The sequence below is a fragment of the Salarias fasciatus genome, chromosome 19 (genome assembly GCF_902148845.1).
Source record: "Salarias fasciatus chromosome 19, fSalaFa1.1, whole genome shotgun sequence".
In the NCBI taxonomy this organism is placed as follows: Eukaryota; Metazoa; Chordata; class Actinopteri; order Blenniiformes; family Blenniidae; genus Salarias; species Salarias fasciatus.
Window position 1 is genome coordinate 18,026,759 of NC_043763.1, and position 25,297 is coordinate 18,052,055.

The window sequence follows — 25,297 nt, forward strand, 5'->3', positions numbered from 1 at the left end:
CCAGGCCGTCCACCTGAAGGCCGGTCAAGGACAGCATTGATCAGAGAAGCAGCCCAGAGAGGCTCTGGAGGAGCTGCAGAGATTCACAGCTCAGGACAATCCGTCCACAGGACAACTGTCAGCCCTGCTCTCCATAATCTGGGCCCTAGATGGAAGAGCAGCAGGAAGAAAGCCATAGTTGAAGCAAAGCCTGGAAAACTCCTGTTTACAGTAAACGTATGGTAGAGAAATAGCACAGCACATGACCCTGAGCACTCCGTCCCCACTGTGAAACACATGCCACACATTTACAGCACATCAGAGGCTGAAATGTGGCAAAATGTGAAAGAGAGATGAATGAAGTAAATACGAATACCTTTGTGGGCCACTTTATGTTTGCGAAGTGAAGAGTCCCTGACGAACAGGAATTCACAAACAACGAAATGGAATGTGGAAAATGTCCTCCCTCCTCCAGCAAATGATGACAAAATAACTGGCATCAACGCTCATGTGACTGGAGTTCACGACAAATGACCTGCTAATCAAATGACTCACACACCCCTGACATCCCTCTATTTCAGGCCTAATGTGCCTCAGAAATGGAGCTTTTTTTCTACAACGACCTCAGCGACACACTGATTTGGAGCAACAGTCACAAAAATGATGACATTGTCGTGATGGATGAATACCACCAGTAAAGTATTTATTTGGAAAATAAAAGCCTTTTAAAAGAGGCATTAAAACATTTTTGTTTGTGTTCGAGGTTCGCCGTGCTTCGACTTTACTGGATCCATGCAGTTTGTCAACATGTCATCAGACACACAGTCCATGATGCTCATTTTTAATTTACCGGTTTCAGTGGATGACTATATGTATGGGAGTATTTACTGGTTGACTTTTCATCTCTACTTCTGCAAGATGGATGTTTCTAATAGTGTTCAGACACCATGACATCTGCACCGCAGTCTGATGGCATGGAAAATGGGATTCTTTGCTGTAACTGCACAAGACTTGACAGTCATTATCCTGACTGCTTTTTCTTTTCTTTTCTTTTTCTTTAAAGCTCTGTTTACATGGATCTGTTCCATTTACTATGCTTTTACAATGTCTGATTCTGTTTCCTGAGCTCATCTGGCTTAGCTGGATTTTTCACTCATCCAGCAGATACGGCCCAAAACGTTTTGATCTGATAAATGTGAATGCATTTCCTCTGCCTCAAGTTGAAATGACGCTTTCATTCACCTGTGTTACAGCCGAACGGCGCGGGGACACCGCTCATGCTGCGCTGAACCTGTGGCTCTGCATCGCATTTAATACAGTAATAGCTCAGCCTATCAGCTCATTTAAAGCCTCGGAGAATCCCCATACCCCTTTTTGAATTATGTCTGAAGTAAGGAGCGCACTCCGGGGTAAATACTTCCCCCCTTTTTCATCAGAGAAAGAGTATAAAATGCTGTTTTCCACATGTACTGGTGAAAATGAAGCCCTTTAAGCCCAATATCTGAAGCTTTCACACTCATAGCTTGCACCTGGCAGACATGCTCTTAACCTTGTGCCATTACACCAGCTCGCCGTGGCAGATGAACACAAGTGGGAGCGGCTCGAGGAGGCGATTTACCGCATGCATATTGAGGGATGGAGATCTGAGGAGCCAAATGACTGAGCCACTAGAGATGGAGAGCGTGTTCACAATCTCCTACAGGCTTCCCTTGCGAGAAAAGGGGCCAATTTCCTCCAAGAGCGCTTGGCTAGTCCACCAAGTGTCATGCTTGGGAGATGAGATGACTTCTCTGCTGCCCAAGATGTCTGATGAGCCAGGAAGTGAGAATGAGCCGAACCGGTAAACAACACTAGAGGAGAATTGCTCCAGGTCCTTGGAGAAGTGAATGGTTGTCTTGGCAACACCCAACAAAATTCAAGGGCGAGCGTTTGCAGCGTTGGCTCAGGCTGTGTTGCTTCATCCAAGGTTTATGTAAACATTATTAATCTTCATGTGCTTTTGGCTTTTAATGTTGGAAAGAATAATGTAATGGATAAAAAAACTACAATATATAAAAATAGAAAATGTGATGGTATTTTTTTGTTTGTTGTTTTTTTTTTTTGCAAAAGCAACTAAAAATAGCAGGTAAATGTTTAAAATAGCTGGATCAGTAAAAGAGCTACTGCTGTTTGTGTTTTGGGATGTAACTGTCTGAGTCATCAAGACCGTCAGGTTCAGAGTCCTTCAGGCGCTGTACCGCAAAACGCCGGGATTTCTGTCCGGAGATAATTGCTTTGACCTGGCCTCCCAGGTGCAAATCACTCCCTAATTAAAAGGCTCGAATGACCCCCCCCCCCCCCCTCCCCCCCCACCCCCTGCTGTTACACACTCACACACACACACTCACACACACAGAGGCGTGAACTTTTAAACCAGCTCATCTGAAGTCTTTAAACACTCCATCCTCGCTCTGACTGACATCCAATTAGAAGTGTTAGAGGCGAAGCTGGCAGAGAGGGTCTGAGGAGAAGGACTGGAGTCGGGCTGTGTGCAAACAACAGCCGCCTGGAGAACAACTTTCACCCTGACGTCATGTTCTGCTGACAAAGACGATCACCGCGAGTCCACGAAGCTGTCATTCAAACAGTGCAATGAAAAGTTTACTTCAGCAGGATTCGATACGGTCAATGTGGAGAAGTTTCCTTCTTCCACTGACCAACAGCTGTGTTCAGAAAAAAAGTTAATTCAAACTAAAGTAAAAGGAAAAATGCTTTGAGACAGTTTGGTCAAGGTATCTGGTTCCATTAATGTTACTTTAACCTCTTGTGAGGGTGCAGAAATATTTTTTTTTTAAAAAATCACAATTTAATGCAATTAAAAAGTGATTTAAACATCATATCTGGATTATTTGATGGCCCATCAATAACGAAATTGAAGTTATCACAGATCCAGATGGAAAGTGAGAACATCTGCTGCAGGTGCCATAAGACCCCATCTAACTAGAACTTTAATACATTCAGTGTAGTAAAAATATTCTTCCTAACTTTTTGGAATCAACATAATAACATAGAAATGTGAATATGATTTATACACTATATCTTTGTTTAAAATGTAAATTGGTCCTAATTACATTTAGTATTCTGTTGTTAAAATAAACTAAGCATTCAATTTAACCTGTAATTATTCAATATTTAATCATAATTTTATGCCCCAGGAACTTACAGTTTTAAAGCCAAAGAGCTTGACTACTTTTGTTCGAGCTACACTATATGCAATGTGCAGAATTACACACTTCTTTGAAGTAATTTGTATAAAAACTCAAATGTTTTTTTTCGTGTCTGCAGGAATCTTGATCATTTGTTCCTATTTTACATGTAATGTGCACAGTTTGACCTTTAACTCTTTCAACATGCATTATATGCGATTCAGTATTGGCCTTGTAAGAATTCCCATCTAGTCTGATCTATCTTGTTCAGATTCTCAAGTTTTTCATCCTGTTATGAAATAATGCTGCAATTCTCTTTAACATTCTCTTTTAAAGAATTGAGCAGACACTTGAGGTTTCACATAACGGACCTCAGTAATTAGAGAGAATACATTATTCCAGTAATCTCGAGATCCTCCGAGCCATGCTGCAGATCAGGGGCAAAAATGAGAAGCCAAGCAGTGTCAGATTCTTCAAAAGGAGCCGCTTGTTTCGAAAAGAAGTCTCAACATGTCCTTCTGTGAGAGGAAGCTGTAAAAGGAGGACGGCTGAGCAGGTGAGGTCCTGATGAATGTTCCATTAACTTTCTGACTGCTGGATGAGAAACAAGGACATCGGGATCTTTTCCCTCCCAACACTAAAGAAGCTCTTCATATCAGTCGAATCGCAAGAGTTTCTCTTTCATACAGCAATAACAAATTCTTTGTCATCTGTCAAAAGGGAGTAGGAGTGTTGAGAAGAAAAAAAATCTTTCAAGTGGGAGGGAAATGAATCTGCTTCGCGCCCATACAGTGTTTTAAAATGCATTTGAATGAACACAAGTCACCCACTGAAAACCAGGATGTAGTGTTTATTCTGAAACCTCTGGGTTGTACATACAGACTGAGACTGAATATTTCTCTCTGATTCATCCCTGAGGAACCAATAATGTGTTGGAAGCATGAAGAACTTAGTTTCACATGGCTGGAACGGTTTTCCCTCACTCTGTTTCAAAATGCTTGAGAGAACCTGTTGCGCACAAACAAGAGCTAATCAAGGCGTTAACGCTCTCGGAAATGAAGGTCTCTGTACGAACAGAACATTCCTGTGATTTAAATGTCATCTTCTACCATTTGGGAGTCTTTTAATGTGGTTTTCCCAATAGGTATTAGATAAACAGGCAATTATTGCTCTATAATCCATGATCTCAACACTTTCAGATGTTCAAACCGTCTTTATATAGGGGTCATCAATGTGACTGTAAGTCTGAAGAAGGAGGTGAAAGACGTATGAGCATCACATTAAATTTGATAGAGATTAAATGTGATAATTGCATGTCGGAATTCTGGGAACTCTGGGGAATTGCTGACTTTCCATAAATGGCAAACCACCCTTGAACACAATCTTGGACTTTTTTTTTTTTTTTTTTTTAATTAACGTCAGACGGCTTGAAGAGAAGCACTTCAAAGTGATACGGCGTGATATAAAACCACTGCTAAATACTTCCATAAAATTTTAAAGGCCCCCACTGTAAAATTAAAGGCCTTTTCAGAGACTGAATGCATTTTAAATAGTAACATTAAGGAATAAATAGCTGAGAAATACTGCAGATCCCTTGATGAAACTGACCTTAAAAGTACTGACATCAATTGCAATTTGAATTTAAAAAGGAGAATTTAGCCTCGGGTCAAAAGATTCGCGGAGGCTGAGACCAACTGCTGTTTCGCTTCTTTAGCATGATCATAATTCAGCTCATTGCCGTCACTGGCTGTAGACCAGCGCGTTGCTGCTGGCGCATGTGGACTGTCGATAGCAGCTCCTCTCATTTGACTGCTAACTAGGACTAACGCTGTCTTTTATTAAAGAGCTGGGTGCTCTGCTCTTACTACTGTTGTGTCAATTATTCCACTAGTTATTGGAAATATTGACCAGTTTGTTACTTGTGAAGAGAGAGAGAGAGAGAGAAGGAGAGGCTGCTCCTTTCCAGGGTTTGCATTTTTTATTTTGTGAAGTTTTGCATTAGATGCCCTGTCCTCTACTCAGGGATTGAATCCAGTGTACTTCTTGTTACTAACTTCTGCTACTGCAGCATGTTGTGGTTAATCAGAATATAGTACACAGACAAAACATGAAAAGCAAGGACACCATGCATGCTTCATGAAGGTCATATTGATTATAATAAAACATTACAATCAGTTTTGCCCAGAAAGAAAAAAAAAAAAAAATCTTTCTTGGATTTTATTTGGAGCCAGAGGCGTTTGCGGTGCACTCATCGAGCATGAAACTCAATGATTACCATTATATGCAATTTGTGTACTGCTGTTTTTTTCCTTCTGAATCCCTTCATGCTTTCCAATATCCAATAACATTCCTGTGCAGAACTGTGCGCGTTCACATGGCGTGGTTCATCAACTCCACTTTTATCTCATGGAACTGGGGAAGTCCTATAAAGACTGAGAATCCATTGTAATTACAGTGGTGTGTTACTTTTCCAATAACATGTCAGATACCTGATATGAAATACACACATAACCAGATTTACACGCGCGGCAGTGACAAAAGGCAAAAGGCTTGGATTACTCTGATATGGATATTTGGCGACGCACACTGTGTGCTTACTGTCAGATAAGATCACATTTTATTAGAAACAATGGCGTGAAGTACAGAGAATAATCAAATTATGTTCAGCATAGTACAACAGAGACAAATTTCCTGCAGTCAGCAGCTCTTTGCATCACATTAATTCTTTGGCAAAGATTAGCATTGTGTGTACAGGAAAGTAAAGTCGGGTCGTTTGTCTTCGAATTGGGCCCTTCACCGGGAATTAATTGGTCACCATATGTGGGAGAATAGCAAAAAGTCGGACTCAGCCTGGACTTCATTTATTATAATTACTTTGTATTGGGGGGAAAAAGAGGAAGAAACAAAAACAAAATATCATTTTTCTGATGTGTGGAATAATTTCAACCATTTATCAAATATCAAATGAGGCACCAAAGCTGGAGATCGGATTCACCAGTGCTTTTAGCAAGCAATTCATCATTGCATATAGTAAACCCAGACATGAAATCCTCTGCTTTATTTGAAAAAGCTCTTTAGGATGTTGGTAATTTCAGCGGTATGCATATTGTATTAAATAGCGAGGAAACACCTGCAGCTCCAAACTGCCCCGAGCTCTGACTTTCAGTCAATAACCTGATGACCGTGTCACAATAAAATCAATTCACAGTCCATAAATATACTACCACAGTGGTGTGAATAAAGTCCCTGATGATCTGCAATGTTTGTGAATTTTTTTTTTTTTTTAACTTTTTGAGCGATTGCTACTGCTGCTATTCATTATGGATGCGAAACATAACATGACGAACATTTTTGTGCCTTGACAATCTGGATCTGTTTTACACATAAGACACGAAGTCCAGTAAAACTTAAAGATTAAGCTTTGCATTGGGAGTTTTGAAGCTTTAAATTTGCCGTTTTTAGCAGTAACGCTGACCGGATATCCTCATAAAAAGACACAAATTTTCCCTTTACAGGACGAAGTTCATTTTGACTCCCATGCTCCAAATATTAGAATGAAAATGGACCCCGGAGCCACGATTAGCAGAGGCAGCGGCTCCTCCAACGTCACACAGTTACAACCTCGCTATTATCACTCAGCTGTAAGTCTGTTGGAGTGCAGAGTCTCACTCTTTTGTGCTGTCACTTGCCAGGCTGAAGGCTTTGTCCAAGCAGCCGCTCAAAAGGCTTTTACCTTCCAGGTCTATTTCCTGCTTTTGTAATGCAATCCCCTAAAGTAAAAAGACGGTGAAATATAATCTAGAGCTGCTCTAAGAACACTGGAATGAGTTAGCAGTTCTTGGTATATTTGGATGAGTGTTGCTGCTGGATATGCATTCCAATTTTCCTTTCAGGGTTACAGTTTGAAAGAGAACTTATTCTGCTTTTCAGATTTTTTTGTTCTTTCTGTGCCATATATAACTTCACGTCGGTATCAGGTGCGAGGTATCCGAAGCGTTATTTAGACTTGTTCAGGGTAGTCATTGAAAAAGTTAGAAATGGAGGAATTCAATACTCAGGTGTTATGAAAGGATGTTTTGAAAAGTACTTTCTTTAACATTGATGACTTTTTAGAGTTAGTTTATATGTAATAAACATCTGTTGACAACTTGTAGAAACTTATTCTTAGCAAATGTCCTCAGAAAACTTTTTCCTGCTAATCACTATAGTATACCCCCAGCGTTCTGCAAGAAGCATAAAATTAAATGATGTGTTCTGCAACTGTTGTAACTTATAATGGTTAGTCGGTGGTTAGTTTTAACAACCACATTTGTTTTGTTTTGTTTCTTTTTGTGCTATTTAATGTGTGTTGTCAGTGACTGCTATCCTAATGTTCGGTAAAAGATATATTTCACATATTCATATAACCTTTAAACTCTCCATAACATTTGATGTGCATACTAGTCATGTTTTACAGATAGGTTAATGCTATTCAGGTTACATTCCAGCACATAAAGTGCACCTGAAAATGCACAAAACAAAACAATTCCAACAACATCATTAGCCAGCTGGGAGCACTCGATACACGCAGCTACTTAACCATCAATTCTTTGCAGTCGCCTAACTCTTTGACCCAGATTGTCAAAATAAATCCTCCCCCGAAGTCCCCGGAGATTTATCCCCTTCTCTCAGTGTGATGGAGCAGTTTCTCGGGTGAGAGATTTCCGGCGATGCCGGCATATCCATCCCGTGCTGCTTCCCTCAGACAGGCCGGGGAGCCAGTGACCCATCGCCTGCTGCACAGCGTCCACGACACTGACCGAGCACCGCAGGCTGCAGACGGCCCCCAAATCAATGCGCCCGTGTTCAAATTATGATGAAAAAGCAGAGAGGGAATGAATTCCTTAGCTATATTAAAGGATCAATATCGTCCTTCAACACTGATGACTCCACAGGGAAGAAACAAAGGAGACAATAACAGGAACTGTAGAATCATTTTCCCCGCTTCACGTGATAATCCTCTGGTAAAACCAGCTTGTGTGTGAGTTACAGTGACGTTAAAAATAACAGTAACAGTATAAAACAGTGGTTGACTTCTCCTCCCAGATAAATAAAGTATAGTGTGAATCAAACTGAATACCCAGGGTGGTGATGAGAGATTCAAGGTGAGAAACCACACCAGGAAAAACATTAAGGCAAAGTGACAAAAGTTCATGTTGGAAAAGCTGATAAACAGGTAAACATGAGGAGAGGATGCTGTTTAGATGCAGCTTTTCTCCGTCATGATTTAAGAGGTCCAGAGGTTTGTTTCACTCTTGCTTTCATGCTATGAACCAGTGATGTGCAGTTTGTTTGCACTTGTGCGCTTTCACTTTGATGGTTTCTGTAAGGCAATTAGATCTGTCAAAGCCTTTTTTTTTAGGGAGAATGTTTACTTCAAACTCTTCATTTGACTTTTTAATTTGATAGAACACTGCAAAAAAAAAAAAGGCATCAAAGATCTGTTTCCTGAGCCTCGCTGTCACTAAAGCAAGATGAATATGTAGGAATTGGAAGATGTTTGGTGCCGTTCAGCTGCCTTTTGAAGTGACTCAACACTTCTTGTCAGAAAGTCTATCAAATAATTTTGATGCAAAACAACTACAGACGGACGCCAAACAACAACAACAACAACAACAACAACCTGGAGAGAGCAAGAAGAATCGGCACCATCGCAAAGATGCAGAAGCTACTACTGATAGAGTAAGGCCGGTTGACACAGCAGTGTTTCAAGTAAAAACTGAATTCTTGCGTTTGCATCTCAGAAAAGTTTTGTGCTCAAACAACAGCAATTTGAAACGATGCCAGTTTACACAGAAACAGCAGAAACGCCGAAAAAAGATGCAGTTAGCCGGCGGGCCACGAGTTGCCACTGATGTTTTTGTAATGGAAACACACACACACACACACACACACACACACACACACACACACACACACACACACACACACACACAGACGCGCAGAGAGAAATATGGGATAAGCATTAACCATGGTGAGTAGACGGACATTCATACATTCAGACCTAAATAATAATAATAACTGCCTTGTTAAATTTTAACGAAAAAAAAACTTTAGAAACTTGAACAGCGTTGATTATGAACAGATTATTATTATTATTATTATTATTATTATTATTATTATTATTATTATTATTATTATTATTATTGTCATACATACGTGAATTAAATAGACCTAAGTCTATATCGAAGACCATTTGATAAAGGGCAGTCGTTGCTCTCTCTGTACTGGATTGTCCCTGACACCCAAGAATGGTAAATCAGTATATAGCTAATGCATGTTTAATGACCCAAAGCAAGGCAAATTATCTCCACCAACTAGTATGAAGAGAGTGTATAAAGGACGGAGTGGACACGAGGTAGCAGAGTCGATGGGACTCTTCCCACTGTCTTCGCCTCGCTTTTACCTTGAACTGCAAACAAAATAAAGCCGAGAGACGTGCTTTTATATTATATGCTCATTGTTTTTATGGGCAGTTTTCTCCGTAGATATAATTTTCATTTGCACAACCAGGCAAAAACATCATGAGCCTTGGCAAATGAAGTGAATAACACGGATTATTGCTTTAATATGTTACCTGACATGTGTTTTGTGTACAGCGGACAGCAGCAATTGAGCATTTGTTTCTCAAAGTGGAAAATATGCATGTGCAAAGAATGGAGTTAGTCTGACGAGCCCAAAAACAACTGCTTCCTTTGTCTTGATGTGTCTTCTTGCACCCATCCTGCACCCACATATTGCAGCCAGAAACCTATTATTTTTATTGTTTTCCTGCCACGTGGGTTTTGAGATTGCTTAAACCACTCTCTTTCAAATTTCTTTCTTTTTTTCCCAGACCTGTTTGTTTTCTGTTCATGTTTTTGAAGCATGTCTTATTAAGAACAATGGATTTGTTGTAAAAACATGCAGCTGGAAGGAGTTATAAACATAAAAACACACAGCTCAAAGTGTAACTGACAGATCTGAATGAGAGCTTTTGAGTGATATCTCAGTTTCCAAGTTCTGAGTGAAATGAAAAAAAAAAAAAAAAGGCTGGATTTTCTTAGCCTGAAGCTAAAGTAACTCTAAGAGTATGGCTTGAATTAACGCTGAGATGCTGCTTCTCATTCATTTTCCATGAGAAGTGAAATAATCCCTATGTGCTGCGCAGGACTGCCGGCATGAAGCAGCTGTAAGCCTGAAGCCAGAGGGAACGCCGGGCTGTTCTCAATTAGGTTCTCAATCTGAACAAAGACGTTGCATCGCGCTCATCTCCCACCTTCAGAGCAAGATGAGGTATTGAAGATGGATTTGGATGCTCCAGGTCACGGGTGCGGGTTCAATGCCCCATCTGGCACTCACCATGTCACTGGGCAGCAGCTTGCGTGGTGACACACTCACCATAGTGCGAGTGTGACAATGTTTTTTTCTTTTTTTTTTGTGAATGGGTTCATTTTACTGATAATCCATCAATTTAGCAGTTTTTCTACTACTCTACTAAGCTAGCCTTGTCTAAAGAAATGGATGTAGTATAAACAATACACCCGGCAAATTAAATATGAATTATGTAAGAAACAACAGGAACCACCCAGGATATCCAAGCTGATGCCAAGTGAGAAGTGGTGAAAAGTGATATTTATAGTCAGCTGCCACGTCAGGTTGGCACACAGGCAGTTTGAGCAGGATAAACAAGATTTAATGTGGGATGAGGGAGATCCATTCCAGGTATTTTACAGAAATCTGCAACAGGTGTGTTTGTCCAAATGAAGTTTGAATTGGCAAACGAAGTATGAATGATCCCGCATGGTTTGGTTAGGGCTCGGGGAAGAACGCAGCAGCAGCTTCAAGGTGTCAATCAGGTAACGTTTCTCTCTTTCTTTGCCTTGAAGTGAAACACTGAGCTTTGTCATTCATGAGGTTGTAGTTCCTGAATGATTGGTGCACTGAAGCAATGAGTTTGTCTCCTTCCTGAGGTGGATTGTCATCAGCATGGACAAGTCCTGTGTTTGTTTGACTCGACAGAATAGCTTTTAGTCTTTAGGCGTCCGTTTGAAATTAGCTTTTGATTTTTATTCCATCTTATAGTTTCAGACAAACAACTTTTACTCAAAGCTGATGGTTACATTCTAAAGATAAACTATGTGGCACGTTCAGTGCTGTAACTTATACCTCTGAGAGACCCAATAGTATCCACTTGTTTGTAGCTGCATGAGGAAAGATGATGGGATGCATACAGCAAGAAGGGGGAAAAAAAGAATAGGTTGGTCATGCATTTGTAGCACCAGTGAAGAGTTCCTTTCTAACATGATTTGGTGATCATCTCAGATAAGCTGTACTTGCAGTGTGGCCAATCAGGATTTTCTGAAATCCATATTTTTTTTTTAGCAAAATGTGAAACATGTTCTTTAGATGTGGGATGGTGGCAAACTACAACGGTTAATCTCAATTAAAAGATTTTTGAAATCTGACAAAATGTTTTACTGGTATTTATGGCGTTCTGTCTTTCATATGATGCTTTGTATTGGGCTAAATTGCCGCGGATCACAGTTCAAAACTGCTTAAATGGAAAGAAGAGAAGAGTATCAACTCATCAACCCCTGTGATAAACAGAAAATCCAATCTTGCCTCCGCTGAGCCGCCCAGCAGAGTCTGTCGGGGTTTGTTCGCTATCGAGTTGCTTGTTGAAACACCCAAAGAACAGCTTCCTTAATGAGAGAATGCATCCGGTGGTGAACCTGACCTCGGCTCCACATATTTCCTCCATAGCAGGTAATGAAATGGTGTCGGTAAAGATTTCTGTGACTATAGAGGGATGTCAGGTTACCAGTTACTCACCTGCCATCACAAGGATTTGAATGATGAATGAATGTATCTACTGCTGCAACGGGGCAAAACTGAGCTCGAGAGAGCCGGCAGTCAGAGTGTAAGGGCTCATCTGTGGTCACCTGTCTCACCTTTTCTTGATTATTCAAGGGTAAGATTAAATAAAATATTTTTGTGTATGTTATGCAAGTCTATTAAAAAACGGGATTCAGTTCAGTACCAGCTCAAAATGAGGTTATTGATACAGGCTACAAGGATATTGTTTTTAAAATGGTGTTACTGTATGAATGCTGCATGTTCTCTGAAACATCTTGGATAGGCGGACAGGATTTAAAACAGTTTAATTTACTGTTTAATCGAAAGAGCCAACCTTTTCTTCAGGTTGTCGTGTTCGCAGCAAAACTTTTAAGACATTTGTGTTTTGGTAACATCAGTTCCATCTCGAGCTTTGAATCCGACGCCTCTGCAGTCTGATGTTAACAAGCTGGACTCATTTGCATGTATCACATGTACTCTTTTGCTCTGATTACAATGTTTGAGTGCATGACTGATGCCTTACTTGTATGACAGCCTTTTTTGTTTTGTTTTTAATTTCAGCTTTCAGCTGTGGAAGAAACTGACTGAACAGGATGCATGAGGAACGCTGATGCAGGAATCCATAAACTTCCCGGTTTGTTTTTTTTTTTTTTTTGTTTTGTTTTTTAGTCAGCAAACACACCACAGGTAACTTCAGACAAAACAGTCAAATTTAACGTGCTTAGCAGTACTATCAGTCCTAACGTTTCAAAGTCTCAGATAATATACATTTTAATAAATAAGCAGAAAAGAACAGGAACACTGATACTTTTTTGAACTGCTTGGCTTCGAGTTGAAAGTATTAATACAAAAACTAAATTAGACAGTTGATGTGCTGGCCAGTTAACACTCCAATGGGATTTTAACTTATTTTGGCCCAAAGACTAAAACGAAAGAAGAAGAAAGAGCACAGAGAGTCCTGATATTACCCTGCATAAAATAAATCAAAATTTGATGTATTTTTCCACCCTTTTAGCGATCTTTATCTTTGTTTTTTTTTTTAAACCTGTGCTTACTTTCCTGTTCCTTCTTTCTAAACCCACGTGGGAAAATCTGAATCTGACATTTGAAGAAATGCAGGTGAAATGCTCGGCATGGCTTTCTTTCATATTTCAGCATTCAGTCTGACTCACACTGTTGCAAAGCCTGTCATGTCCCCAAAGGTATGGCAAGTGAACACAAAAGTAATTGCCGATCTAAGCTTTCCATGCATTTAAATTCTCTATTTCCAGAAAAGGACAAGGACACCGCGATGCAAACAGAAACCTTGAAGATGAATAACAGCCTCAATGTTGTATTTTTTTTCCCCCTCACCTCATTTCCATTACAAAGCTCAGTCGCTTTGTTATCACTGTTGAAAAGTTGCACACATTCAGCCAACGAGAAGGAGCCTATTTTTCTTGTGTTAACAAATGTCCAAAGTTTGGTTTATGAAATCCAGGCAGAATAAAGTGGGCACCTGTGCCGACCGTCTCCGGCCCTAAACTGAGCAGATACTGTAATCAATAACCCAGACACTATGAAATATAGCCACATGTTTCTTAACCTTAGAAGACATTGTCTCGTATCCTCACAGGGTGACTTTATTTTCCACTTCAAAATCCCCAAAAGGAGGAAATTCCACGTTTTCAGGACTTTCTTAGGCGCTCGCTTTGAACTGTTACCTGTACCGAATGAGGAGATTCTCAAGCGCGGAGAGACTGACACCCAAAACCTCTGCAATGCTGTATGCTTTCATTCTCAGGCATAAACTCCCAAAATGCCCTTTGGGAAATGTATAGGCGTTAGGCAGGTAGGAACACGTCGATCTGAAAAGAAATAGGAAGATATTTGGAACAGGTTTCGAAAAAAAAAAGAAAAAAAACTTTGCTGTAACAGTTGGGAGCATTTTGAGTCCCTGGTGACAATAAAATGTGTAAATATCATGGGTTCAGGAGGAGGACAGCAGTAGGGGAAAAGATACAGGCCAAAGTAATGGTCTACAGCTGAGTGTCAAGTAAGTACACCTCAAAGAAATCATAGTTGTGTGTGTGTGTTTGTGTGTGTGCTTTTTTTTTTTTTCAGTCATCTCACAATCCTCTTTGATAAAGCCCAGGAAGGACCTTTCCACCTCTGACATTTAGGCTGTGCTCTTATCTTTGCTGGGGAGTGTGTGTAGTCTTCTTGATAAGATCTAAAGACTTGTTGAGGCCTTTAGAAGAAAGGTTTAGAAGAAAGGTTGCGGATGCCTATAAGCCTGCCAAAAGACTCCAAATAAATAACCTGCAAGTGGTGCAGATTTGAAACACTGTCAATCCAGCCTCCGATAATCCAGCTCTGAGGTGAAGTACCTGATGAATAATCTCACAATATGTAGCGTATTAACAACTTTCGGTGTCAAGGTGCAGTTTGGCCACAATCAGAGAGACACGGTACACATTTGACTTGCATGAAATTCATCCCAGGTCATCTCTTTACTTCAGCAGGAAGACAGGAAAGTCAAATTACAGCTTGCTGGCGAACACACCAAAATATTTGTCTTTTAGCTTTTTTTTTTTTAACACCTTTCTGTGTGAATATTTACGCATATCAGCAACATGCAGCTCACTTTAACACACAGTAATATTCAAATTGTTAGCTCTCTGTTTGTGTGTTATTTGCAGGAACTGACCAGGACTGAGTAGACGAGTCAAACAGGGATGGAAATGAGGCTCATGCACACGGGAGAGAGTTGGAAGCTTGATGAGACTCAGCTGACAACGTCCAACTCAGTGACGCGGAGCACCGGAGCCGATCCCGGCTGACGGCAGGTGAAGGCAGGGTACAGCCAGGACAGGTCAGCAGTCCATCACTAGGCAAACACAGGGAGACAGACAACCACACACACTCACACTCGCACCTGAAGTAAAGAGAGAAAGCATGGTGCAAGGCAAAATACAAAACAAAACAATATATGGTCGTATCACATTTGAAACAGAACTGAGAAACACCCTCAAGGGTGGAATAAGTCCTTATTTTTTAACAACATCTGACAGGATTTTGATCTGTAAAAATAACATTTCTTGGTAATTACTTGGCACAAATCCAGAGATGAATAAGCTGAGCCTTAAGTTCCAAGCCAAAACCTTGTGAAATGTATTTTTCACTTCATGAGATCTTTCACAGATCTTGCAGAGATGTTAAATAGCTTTTGTTGACATTGTCAAGTGCTGAATCTTATTAAAGTCAACAAGCCTTATTGTTTTTTTGAACCTGTCGACAGAATTTAAACACATGCATTTCCACATGTGACTGGTTGGAGCCGTTTGCTTGATGCTCCCCCTGTTCTTCATCTCTGTGTCTCAACATTTAAAGCTGAAAACACAGGACATGCAGGGCCTGTGAGCGCATAAGCTAGCAGCACAACACAAGAAGGCAGTCCTGCTCCCTGAAGGTTGCGCAGAGCAAAGCAAATCCTCTTCAATTTGCGGCGCTGTGTTTTTTCACAGCGGGGGTGCGTGGGGCAACACAGTTGAACCTGACAAGCTGCTGAAGTCCCCTCTGTACGCCGGCGCCGTTCGGCCACCGAATGAGTAAAACATCCGTCTTTTACAGAGTTGTTCACTTCAAAGTAGACAATCGCGTTCTTCAGCTTGAAATTTACTGAAACCTGGCATCTCTTCCAAAAATGACACACATCTTGGAGGTGATTTTTCTTCTGTTTTTATGCAAATCAAAATGATCTTCGTTCAGTCCTCACCTGAATCCCAGCCTGCCCCTCTCACTCCGGATTGTGCTCCGTCACAGTGAGAGAGCCGCAGACGGGTGTCGGCGGCGCTTTGATGTTCCAGAAGTTGACAGGTGAGTCCCAGGGCATTGTCGCTTCCCTCACGGTGTTATCTCTGTGCAGATAACGGCGGGGATCTGTTAGCAGGTGCCATTCAAAAAGGTGTGTGGGAAGTACCTGCGCCGGGGCCGGCAAGCCGCAGACGACACTCAAAGGTGACGCTAAAAGGTGACGCCTGATGGGAGACGGATGGCTGCTGCAGTCTATCATCATTTTCATATTCAGTGCAAAGGAAGCCTGTGAACAAGCTGCAGGCACAACAGCCATGTATGATCATCAGGCAGGCTTTTTTTTTTTCTTTCTCTGCATTAAGAAACTAAGGATGAATCGCAACCAACAGCATGTTGGTATGACTTTCAGCAATTTCCATAAAGCCCTCTGGCATCTACTGAAACACCAATATTTAAAGTCTAATAGCTCTGTTAGATTCTTACTTTAAGCTTCAGTGTTTGAGGTCGAGTCAGTTCATTTGAGGCAATGTTTACTTGGGCTGAGGTGTTTCTGATTTTGCTTTGAATATGAATCTGATTTTGCAAAATGTTAAAATGAAGAAAATGTGGATTTTTTTTTTTTTTTGTTTTGTTTCATCCACCAGACTTTTCATCAATGATTCAAACCATTCATCTGTGTGATGTGCTTACTTTAACCAAGTTTGATGGCTCATCCACCAAGTTTTATTCTCCACCTGCAGTAAAGCTGAGAGCTGATCCCCACGCACTCTTTTTTCCCATTTTTTTCAGTAGTAGTTTCTTCTTTTTCTCCTGTATCAGTGTTCTGGCTCCGATGTGGAACCTGAAGTGGGAGCTTCAGTCCTGGATCGGTTTTTTTCTGATGGGGTCACCACACTGGGTCAGGTCCTGGACCGATGTGGTCCTGATCTGAGCCATGCTGCTGCAGGTCCGACCTCTCGTCTGGAGATCAGATCTATAAGGAGCTTGGACTAGCTGCTGAAGGCCTGGAGGACTAAACTGATCTCAAATGAACATCTTTTTATGAAGGACTATTGTGCCGGATGCTGTTGAAATTTTTACTGTCGTTGATTTTACAGTCCCTGAGTGCACTGGTGTTTTTTTTTTTTTTAGAGTTTAGCAAACAACCAGAGAGCAAGCTGAGCACCACACCAGGTAAAGTGATGGACAAGATGCTTGTGAAAGTTCTTCATAAAGAAAAGCTTAGCGGCCGTACAGAAACTTACTTGAATCTTACAGAAAATGTATAAAAAATATAATAAAGCACCATTAACCAAACAGGTTGCAGATGTGCAGTGGAAGCTGCTGCACGGCTCCATCGCTGCGAATGCTTTCGTCTCTGTGATAAACCCTGCAGTGGAGGACGGCTGTCCTTTCTGCTCCATCAGAGAAACTGCTTTTCACTGTTTCCTGGACTGTGGAAGACTGACAGCTCTCTCCCAGCTGCTCCAGGTGACGTTTCAGATGTTTGGGAAAGCCTTCTCCAAACACATGTACATCATGGGGTACAGTTATAACAAGAAAAACAAAAAAATGTCAACTGTAACTTCATTTTTGTTCAGGAGCAGAGAGCAGTGTGCCTCAGCAGAAGAAACAAATCTGGACTGCGATGTGAACATCTGTAAATGCTGATGGTGTGACGATCTGTTTCTAGATTTCTACATTTCTAGACTCTGAAGACCTGAAGGGTTGAAGGTTGCGTTGTGCCTGACCTGCTCTCAAAGACATCCTGCTGGTGGATGCTCAGAGAACAAGAAAGTGGATTATTTGGGACTATGTGGGATTCACTGTATGGCAGACTGTTCACACCTCCACAGGCTGAGCTCCCTCGGGATCTTGCTTTCTCTCCATGAAGCAAAACCACCGATATGTGCTCATAGATCTGCTACAATTCCTGTGGTTGCCTCACAGGTGGTGTCAGCCAGTGGCTGTGTTGCACCAGCAATCTTTATTATTGTTAGTTTTCTTCCTTTTCTATTGATTTGGGTGGATTTTATTTTGCTTGTTTCTTTTTCTTTAGGTTTTTTTTTTTTAAAAGGCTTTCCACTGGGGAGTGACACTTTGCTTCTATGGATAATGATAAGATAAATCCTCAAAAGTTTCAGCACTTCTGGGTTCACGGGTTTGAACTCAGAGTGCTGACAACAGGGGACATCCAGTATTATTCATATACACTGTAGATATATAGAAATGTTCTTTCTGCCAAAATGCGTCTCGAACAAAAGCAGCCCATTTCTTAGGGACTAGATTAGGAGCACGTATTTGATACCCAAGTGAGTATTTCCACCAGATAAAAAAAAAGAAAAAACAGTGACTCCTTTGACTTCCTTTTATTTGAATTTATTTCAGAAAACTAACATTAGAGTTGTCAGATAAAAGCAAAAGCTTGAAAAAAAAAACATGCGAGACTAACCTCAGACATTTGTTAGCAAAGGCTTTTGAGGTTTTTAAAAGGGGCAAAGCTGTAGACGCAGCCTTTGATCAGGAAAAATGCCTTGTCCTTTTTTTTTTTTTTTTTGTTTTATTTTCTCCCGAGTCCCCAAACGGCTCACAGTTAATTGCAGATGATGTTAGGAGCTATTTCTTTGTCATTCCGTCTTAATTAACGCCCGTCATCAGCTGCAAATACCACACAGTTGGCTAATACGAGATAATGCCATCTTTTATTCATTCAACACACTTGCTCACTTCAGTCCTGTCTTTATTATAATCCCAAAGGGCAAATATTTGCATGAAAAAGTACACATGTAACCTAATGCGACTGGATGATACTGCACACAGCGAATATCCGGCCGTTGCACAGTGCAGTGAGAGCCATTGTATAAATATCTCTGCTGACAGTGTGTGGGGGAGAAAGGTTGCATTTGGAGCTTTAAGACTTGCCAGTATTGCATCAGCTCCCTGACAGCTGTCCAATCGCTGCAAGTGTGGAGAGAGTCCTCCGTGTAAGTTTTAGAAAGTGAAAATGTCACTGCTGTGGCCCCTATATAGAGAATATATGCATTTAGAATGGAGTCGCACTGTGAAGCTCACTACTTTCTAAGTACGGTCCAGGCACTCAGATCTGAGGCTCTAATTTGACGGCGCAACTTGGCGATGATCAGCGGCGGAGGCAGCGCATTCCTATTTTCGACAGGCGCAGAAGAGGGTTTCTGACCGGTCTGCTGCACTTGCGCCGAGATGGGCGTGGCGGCGCACCAGGGGGAGGGCTCGACAGAATCAGCTGGGCGCAGTGAGAGTTTATTGCGGAAGGTGTGAGCAGGCTGGGGAGGAGGATCTGATGATAATTTGTCTGAGAAAACCTCAGAGGCAGGGTTTCAGCTTGTCAGTGTCATAAAAGATACACAAAATCACTCATGAACCACATAATTGTTTTTATTATCTTCTTTAGCACTAGAACATCCAAGACGATCTGACAGACCATTTGGGTTTTTAGAATTCAAATAAATCTGTTAAAAATAATTCCCCTGTCCTCTAGTTCTTTGACTTTTCCTAAATATGTGTCTTGTATGTTTTTCTGAAGCAAATAAGGTCCTAACAATAACACAGATAATATTACAAAGCATTTATACCTCCAAAGGCCAACAGTGGTCTGTGAGACTTATTATTTATTTATTATTATTATTATTATTATTATTATTATTAGACTGATTAAAAAGATGCACTTCACGGGGCTTTTTTTTTCTTCTGTGATTGATTTGTTTTGGTTCATGCGCGCATCTGAACAGGGGGCTAGCTCTGACAGCAGACAATCAGACAGATGGCCAAAAATATCAAGCAAATCCCAAAAGAAAGATAGTAAAAACAGGCATAAATAAGAGATATAAGGTGGAAGAAGCTTTAGCAGTGATACAGGAGGTCAGTGAGGGGGAATCGGATGGCGGAGACGTGTCGGACATCAGCGATCTTGACTGGAGTGAAGAGGAGGAATGTTCTGAATCAGAGTCAGAACAGTCGCGGGCCAAACAGCGAAACAAATATAATGCTGCTGCCCCAAAAATACCCGACCGACCTCCAGCTGCTGCACAGTCCAGCGCAGAACCTGCAGTGGCGCATGAAGCGCTCACGCGTCACCTCCAGGTAGAGAATTACTGTAAGCTGCTGTCAGTTTACAACTAAATAATAATAACATAAAATGGTGTAAAATTATTATTATTATTATTATTATTATTATTATTTAAACTAATGTAATAAATCTGAGCACAACAGTGAACACGGTATTGACAGCAGGGGCACTGCAGCGTCTCCAGATGTGCCAGTTACAGATTCAGGTAAAATATTATATCCTCCATTAAAGTACAGCAAACCATGTATTTTTCGTTTCCAAAAATTAATTTTAGAACGAACATATTTTCTGAATAAATACCATTGTCCTGTTGAGCCTGCAGTCCCAGAATAAAATGAGCAGGGTGAGGACGGGTCGGTGTGGGAAGGTGTCCGTCCTGGTGCGCAACCGGGGAGACTTATTTTACTAATTTTAATATGTTCTTGATTATTATTGACAGTTAATAATACAACTATTTTGTGTGTGTTGGCGTGTGTGTGCGTGTGTATCAGGGAAACGAGTGCGCGGAGTGTGAGTGAGAGGTACGCTGCGCAAATGCGCACTGTAAAAAGTTCAATACATTTTAAAACCTGATTTGAGGCATTAATAAAGCAGATATGAGGCAGAAGTTTTGCTGATCCACTTGATTTAATATTTTGTTTCTTTACCTTAATTTCTAATGCATTAGATTACAGAAAAGCAACCTGTTGGTGTGCTCCTGCGCAAAAACACTGCATATGACAGTCTGGCTGACCATAGCGGCCTTTGGAGGGGGGTAAGAATGCTGGCAACACGTGAAGCAGAGTGGAGGACGGAGCAGATAGCAGATGTCGCCACCATTCTCTCATAAATGATTATCCTTCGTCTGGGATGGCTGGAATGCCATGTGTGTGATAGGAATTATAGGGAATCATTTCAGAGGACATCGATCTGATGACAACTGAACCAGCAGTCCTAAGTAGACTCACCCAGCTCCGCTGTGCAGCTGCGCTGAGTGATTGGCGCGCAGACACCTGTAATTCTTTGTGCTTTCCCAAATGTATCTTTAAGAGTTATGATGCACACAAATAAAAACAGATTTTCCCTTTCCCTACAAAGTCTGTATGTAGCCGCTAAATGCAGGGTGTCTGCATTTTTATTTCATTTGTCTGGCTCCCCAAGCTCTACAAGAGATTATTTATTTCAAAATGCAGTCATATACATTGTTGCTTCACTATGGTTTAGTATTGAGGCCAGGAAATAAAATGTATTTCATCATGTTAATGTAGCAGTGTCCTTCTTTGAAAAAAAGGAGAGGTGTTCATTTGATTGGTCAAATTGCGCTCAGCTGGGTTAAACCCACTTTCTCTCCTCTCTCTTGCGCCACCTGCGCCGGTGGGCGGGATGGAGGCGTGACTGCGCCTGGTTCACGAAATTAGGAGAATTTTCTGGACACGCCCCGTTGACTTTATCCGCCGACGGCGCACTTTGCGCTCCGCTGACAGCCGGCGGATTCGGCGTAGTCTACCAAGTTAGGGCCCCTGAAGTCATTCTATGCCACGATCTTAATTTTGAAAACCAGTTGTAGTTTAAAAAGCAAAGACCACTTGTGTAAGTCTGTATTCCCAATGCTTATCAGCACTGCGGGTGGCTAACTTGGAAAAAATGACTGCTTTACGAAGAAGTCCCGGTAGTTGGAGTCTGTCCATACTCTGGTTTAACTTTATCATGTCTGTGTATTCTGACAATACAGTTAAACCACAACCAAACTTGTCCTAATAAGCAAAACACTCTATCACTTTAGGAATAATTTTTCTCCACATTGTGGATGATAGCACTTCATATATGGAAATTGATTTATTGACTAGTTACTTTATAAAATCTAATTACCGAACTGGAAACATGTTCCTCGCTCATGATATGTTGCCTTAAGCGGATACACCAGGTTCCCTTTTATTATTATTTGTAGCATGCTGCGCAGATGTTGGTATTTGTAGCGATATAATCACAGATGCAAGTGTTTGAAACATCAGATGGTCACTTACTCCTGTAAAACACAACAGCTGCAGTTCAGAAAAGACAGCATTGCTTTTGAGTCCTCTTCATGTAATTTGCGGATTCTGCGGTCGGTTGCTGCGATTGTTCACGGTAATCGGTTTTCCAGAATGATTCAACGCTGTGCCACCCGAGGGTTTGGACTGAGATAACTCCGGTAACTCGGGTGAATTTGTTCCGTGCAGCATCGGGAACCCATGATTCATGAAGGCCTGTTTCATCACAGCATGCGAAGGGTTTTAAACCGCCAGAGCATAATCACTTTAAACAAGGACTCATTTTTTTCACAGACTTGACAGGACAACAGATGCAGTCTGGACATGTGTTTTTACATGTGAACATCCTTACCACTTGTGTTTCCAGTGGTTGGATCTCACCCCAGCTGACTATGGACAAAAGGCAAAGCACATCCTTGTCAGATTTTCTATCACAGGACAAATGCAGAGAGCCAGACAGGTCCACACACTGTCATTTACATCTAAACTCAATTTACACATATGAATTCACCGAATCACCAAATCTTTGGACTGTGGGAGGAAATCAGATTACAAGCAGAAAACCACACTGAAAACAGACCCCAGACGCAGGAAACCACGGGCAATTCCCCAGTGAGTGTGAAGACCACTACACCACCACGCTGCAGAATACCTATGCATTAACTGAGTACAGCAGAAAGACCTCACTAACATTTTCATAATTAATACTGTGTTACTCAGTGACAGCACATGCGGGACCATTTCATTACGGTGCTGGCAGAAGTTTATAAACTTATTCAATATGGGTTTCAGTGCTTTTTCAACATTTAAAGCACATTTGAACTCCAACAGCATTTACTTGGCAACGTTCTGAAAATGATGTCTGTTTACACATTCATATGGGCAGATGGTGAAGTTGGATTGTTGAACAATGTGGCCTCCTGTATTGTTTTTTATTTATTTATTTATTTATTTATTTATTTAGTTTCATAAAACCTCTCCCTGACTCATGAAGTGTGACTGATCGTGTGTCTCTCTGTGATGAGCCAGAAACAGGTCCGGGGTGATCTCAGCCCGTTGCTTTATAACAGCAAGGATGGTTTCCTCTGTCTGAGGATGAGAAGTTCACAAAAGATGTGCAGCAAAGTCCCCCCCCCCCCCCCCCCCCCCCCCCCCCCCCTTTTCTTTATTGTGATAACTTCATTTCTGTGGCTGACTGCCTCATTTAAGCTGCAAACGCTTATTATTTCAGTCACACTTGTGTTTTTACACGCTTGAGAGGCAATATTTTAAAGACTGAAGTCTCTTTCATGGCTGTGCATTTTGCCTTCAGGTAATGTGCAGTTAGGAATACTAATCCAGCGCTTTGCGTTAGAAAAAAAGAAGAAAAAAAAAAAAACAGAAGCGTAATCAGACACTGCAGTACAGCAGATATCTGCATTTCCACACAGAAGTTCAGAGTTTCAGAATCACTCCGGCTAAATCCGTCCACAGGAAACTTTTTATCTTCAATCGGCGGCAGCAGGTTGGTGGCCGTTCGTGACCGCCTTGCCTGTGTGGGAGGGCGAGACCGAGGCCTGGCACGCAGACGCAGACATATTTCACGTGATTACTGACATTTCGCTGCCGCCTCGATGTGTGTGAGTGTGCAGGAGGACTGACAGTATTCTAAAGGAAAGTTCACGACGCTCGATGAGGGCCTCTCCAATTTTTAAAAGCTCCATTTCTGAGGTCTGCCGAGGTCCTCCAAGCTGTTCTCTGTGTGAGTCAAAAATAACAAGCTCCATCCGGCCGGCGGCCTTTCTCATGGGCCCCGGTTCCGTTTCATGAGGCCTACTGGGGTCTAATCACGGGGAAACAATCGAAACAAGGTAATCTTGGGGCCGGGCTGTCTTGAGATTGTGGTCTTGCAGGGGTGGGAGTGGAAAAAAAAAAAAAAAAAAAAAAGAAACCCTCTCACATCTCGGACGATGGATTTGGTTTGACGTCAGGTAGCGAAACGAAACTTGGTAAACTTGGCATACATTCACACTCATCCTGTCTGGAATAGACTGATGTCAGTGGTACAATTAGGTAATTGTAGGTTTCAAGAGCAGCACAGGGAGCTTATCTAATCATCAGGCAATTTGTTCACAGAGCAAATTAATCTCAAAATATGTGCATGTTCAATATTTGCCTTTTTAAATGACACTGCCAAACACTGAAATCTCCTACTTTTGCAATTAGCGCTCATTTGGAGATAATGAGCAGTTTGTAATGCGCAGCAAATCTCAATTTATCGGCTTTAAATGAGTGCAAAGATTTGCGGGGAAGAGAGTCTTATGCCGATGATTCACAGTGACATTTTATATGAATTACTGGGCTTTTCTGGCCCATAACTGTAAAATGCATCTCATACCATTACAGAGGTCATGCGAGTTTGCTCACTTGCTCAGAGTTCATTAAAAATTCCCTCCAGATACTTCCATGCTGGTGAATTAATAGCTCTGCAAGCATGCCGGACCTGGGTCTCCTAATGACCGTGGAAAATTAAGTTAAACACGACACATTAAAATAAGTTTTTTGTGCCAGTGCAGAGAATCATTCCCAAAGTTCTGCAGGGTTGTGTCCTCAAAAACACCAGAAAGTGTAATTTTATGTCTCTAAATATATCCCAGAAATTTGCTGTTGCATTAGTGGGGTAATATGTTACTAATACGTGATTGAATATGAAATAAAATATCTTCTGAGACCTTGGTTATTGTTATGACGGATATCTCATGGTTCTAAAGGCTTTGTTCCAGCAGTGATGGTACTCACCCTCCAATTTGTGCCGCAACAGAACAGAAACAAGCGATCTCTGCGCTGACATGTTTTTGATGTTTCTGTGAGGCAGTCACTCTTTACTCTCGCTCTACATGAAAAACACCTCGTTATTTGTGAAGTCCCGGCAGCCACATGAAAGATGACCAACTGGAAGGATCATTACCCCGAATAAACAGTCATCCGACACATTAAGGCTCACCGACGTATGTGTGTTTGAAAGAATGGGCGTTACACTACGGAACTCTTGACAGGATGCTTTCACATAAAATGCAATTTTTTGAAAACGTCTCTCAAGGTCAAACTTCTCGAAATTGTGGACACTGGAGGGATATAACAGAGGATGCATAAAATCAAACAGGTTAGGTTGAGGGAGAAGTCCTTTCACCTGTGTTGCCGATATCGAACAAAACTGCCATTTTCAACATTTCTGATTGTTCGCCAGGGCGAATGATGACTTGCTCGGCCTTACATCAGACAGGACAAGTCGCATCGTGCCTCTTTAAGCGAGGCTGAAGATTTCGCTGTCACTCTGAGTTTTCCTGCTCCGGGAATCGGCCAGCACGCTCTGACAGCCAGTTTCAAAT